Source organism: Olea europaea, unplaced genomic scaffold, assembly GCF_002742605.1.
Source record: "Olea europaea var. sylvestris unplaced genomic scaffold, O_europaea_v1 scaffold6215, whole genome shotgun sequence".
NCBI lineage: Eukaryota > Viridiplantae > Streptophyta > Magnoliopsida > Lamiales > Oleaceae > Olea > Olea europaea.
In genome coordinates, this window is record NW_019264571.1 from 2387 (window position 1) to 2593 (window position 207).

A 207-nucleotide genomic window follows, 5' to 3' on the forward strand; every position below is an offset into this window, starting at 1 on the left:
GTTAGAGACGGTAGTTCCACGACAATTTAGTCATCATAAAGAAAGTGGGTAGTTATAAAGCAATCAAGAAGTTTCCAAGCGGTTTGTCACAAGGAAATCATCAAGGGAATATAAAAAGGAAGAGAAGACATAGAGAAAGGAGGCCCCGAATCAAACACTCTCAAACAGAGAATATGTAATTTTAATTTCTTAACTTAAATTTAAACA